Here is a 2,860-nt window from a genome sequence, read left to right as displayed (position 1 = left end):
CCTGTAAATCTTTACACAAGTAGATTGCCCCATCTTCCTTCCACGAAGAGGCTGCTGGTGGGTTTGAACTGCTGCCCTTTTGATTAGCAAACAAATGCCTTCTCCACTAGGCCACCAGAGCTCCTTACCTGTTAGAGCAGAACTGCTCCGTAGGATTTATTTATTTTTTTTTAATTGTGCTTTAGGTGCAAATTTACAGAGCAGAATTTGTTTTACATTCAACATTTCATATACATTTGGTTTCACTCTTCAATTATCATCACCAACACTAACCCACTCTCCTCCTCTCCCTTCCCAGTAACACCTCCCCCCACCCCGTGGCCTTCTTAGTTATGCATTCCTGTGGGTCCTGCTTTTCCTCCTGTGACCATTGCCCCTGTGGTGCCCCAAGGCCAACTGCTCCAAGGGATGTGTCTCTGTAGAGTTGTGTGTGCATCGCCCTGGGTTGAGTGGTCTGAGTACAAGTCTTAGTTACTACTGGGCTGAGAGCCAAACACTGGGAGTGAGTGTTATCCCAGGCCTGAAGTACTCTTGGGGGTCCCACCAGATTCCATCAGATCAGTAATTCTGGTTATTATTTGTTCCACATTTTTCTCTCATTCTTTCCAGAATCTCCAGTTTTGTTCCCTTCCCAAGGGGTTGGCATTGGTAGCTGGGCACCATCTAATTCTTCTGGTCTCGAGGTCCATCATGTCCTAGGGCTGATTGTTTCCAAATGCCCTTGTTTTTTTTATCACTCTTCTTCGCTTCTGACGATAGGAGACCATTAGCCACATTTTAGATGGCTGCTCAAAAGCTTTGAAGACTACAGTCGCTACTCACCAAAGTGGTTGTAGAACAAGATTTTTATGTATCTTGTTGTGCCAATTGAGTCTTGTGCCCCCCAATGCTATGGTCCTGAGTAGGCAGATCCATTGGATCTCTCTCCCACAGTGTCTGGCTGTCTACGAGAAATTGTTCTATGTCTCTTTTCTGTTGCTTCTGTAGTGACTGTGGGTATTTGGTATCACTGGTATCTGCACAAGTTTAGCATCAGCTAAATCTATCTTTGGTCTAGAGTATAATCCCACTCATTGACCCCCATCTTATCTTCTCCATTGTCTATGTGCTTATCTGTAGTCTGGTGTTTGTTATTAATGATAATGCACTATTGTGGATATAGTGGTATTAGCCTCTGTCATCCATATCTTATGTGCACAATTCAGTGTCTTCCCTTTCCCCAATGTTATCCTGGTGGTCACAGACTCTTTCCATACCAACCCTCTCCTTACCCAACTAAGCGTGTGCCCCCAACTAGCCCCAAATTATTCCCTCCCCTAACTTCCGCTCCCCATTAACCTACAAAATGAGTTCATTTCCCTAAGCAAACGCTTCCTTGTCGTTTTAGGATAATGGGCTCATCAATATTTGTCTGCAGTTGACTTATTTCACTCATCATAATGTCCTCCAGGTTCATCCACATTGTGAGATGATTTGTGTACCCTTCATTGTTGTTTAATGTAACATTTTATTTCATTGTGTGAGTGTACCATAGTTTGCTTATCTAGTCATCTGCTGATGGGCATTTAGGTTGTTTCCACCTCTTTGCTATAGTGAATTGTGCTGCAGTGAACATGGGTGTGCAAATGTCTGTTTATGTCCTATCTCTCAACTCTTCAGGATATATTCCTAGTAATGGAATTGCTGGTTCAAATGGTATTTCTCTTTTCAGTTTTTTAAAGAAACGCCATACCATTTCCCATAATGGCTGTACCGTTTTACAGTTCCACCAGCAGCATATGAGAGTTCCAATCTCTCGGCAGCCTTGGCAGCATTTGTTATTTTCTGCCCTGTTGAACTTTGCTATTATTGCTGAGGTGAGATGATACCTCATTATTATTGTTATTTGTATCTCTCTAAGGAGCTCTGGGGCACTTGACTGCTAACCAGAAGACTGGCGGTTCAAACCCACCAGCCACTCCTCGGAAGGAAGATGGGGCAATCTACTTCCATAGTGATACTGCCTCAGAAATCCAAGGAGGGATCCCTATGAGTCAGGTCTGGCTAGACGGCACATAACAACAAGAAGCAGCTCTGGGCCCTAGGGGATGGCCTCAGGCCTCAAGCAGTCACCTGCCACAACCAAGGCTGGCGGTTCAAATCCACCAGCCACTCCACACCAGGTAGCCGTCCCGTCTCTTAGGAGCTTAGTGCCTAAGGCATTTGATTGCTAACCAGAAGGCTAGCAGTTCAAACCCACCACCCACTACTTGGAAGGAGGGTTGGGCAATCTATTTCATAGTGATACCACCTCAGAAACCAAAGGAGGGGTGCGAAGGAGGGGTGGCTATGAGTCAGGTCTCACTTCACGACACATAACAACAACAAAGGAGCTCTGGTGGCATAATGCCAAAGGCACTTGACTGCTAACCAGGAGGCTGGCAGTTCAAACCCACCAGGCACTCCTTGGAAGGAAGGTTGGGCAATGTACTCCCATAGTGATATCGCCTCGGAAACCCAAGGAGGGGTAGCTATGAGTTGGGTATGACTCAACAGCACATAACAACCACAATGGCTAATGATTGCTAGCAATTCTTCATGTGTTTGTTGGCTGCCAGCACATTGTCTTTAATGAAGTGTCTGTTCATGTCCCTTCCCATGTTTAATTGGAGTTTTTGTCTTTTTGGTGCTGAGGTTTTGAAATTTTCTATAGATTTTGGGATAAGTCCTTTGTCAGATACAACGTAGGCAAATATTTTCTCCCAGTATGTAGATTTTCTTTTTACCCTTTTGATGAAGTCTTTCGATCACATAAGAATTTAATTTTTAAAAGGTCCCAGTCATCTAGCTTCTCTTCCACCTCCTGTGCATTCTGGGGTAT

At 44.5% G+C, this 2,860-nt stretch overlaps 1 protein-coding gene across 1 annotated transcript in view; it reads left to right on the top strand.

Moving 5' to 3' along the window:
- Nucleotides 1-1,265: 1,265 nt before the first annotated feature.
- Nucleotides 1,266-2,860, top strand: part of LOC103205889 (cytochrome P450 2C18-like) — a 42,445-nt gene continuing 40,850 nt past the window's right edge. The window contains exon 1 of the mRNA XM_007951290.2: nt 1,266-1,275. The gene's annotated coding sequence lies outside the window, so the exon portion shown is untranslated. The remainder of the gene's footprint in view (nt 1,276-2,860) is intronic.

Source organism: Orycteropus afer, unplaced genomic scaffold, assembly GCF_000298275.1.
Source record: "Orycteropus afer afer isolate SDZICR_OR568_19922 unplaced genomic scaffold, OryAfe1.0 scaffold00293, whole genome shotgun sequence".
Classification (NCBI taxonomy): Eukaryota; Metazoa; Chordata; class Mammalia; order Tubulidentata; family Orycteropodidae; genus Orycteropus; species Orycteropus afer.
The sequence above is the reverse complement of the archived record's forward strand: the minus strand, read 5'-3'. Positions and strand labels throughout refer to the sequence as shown.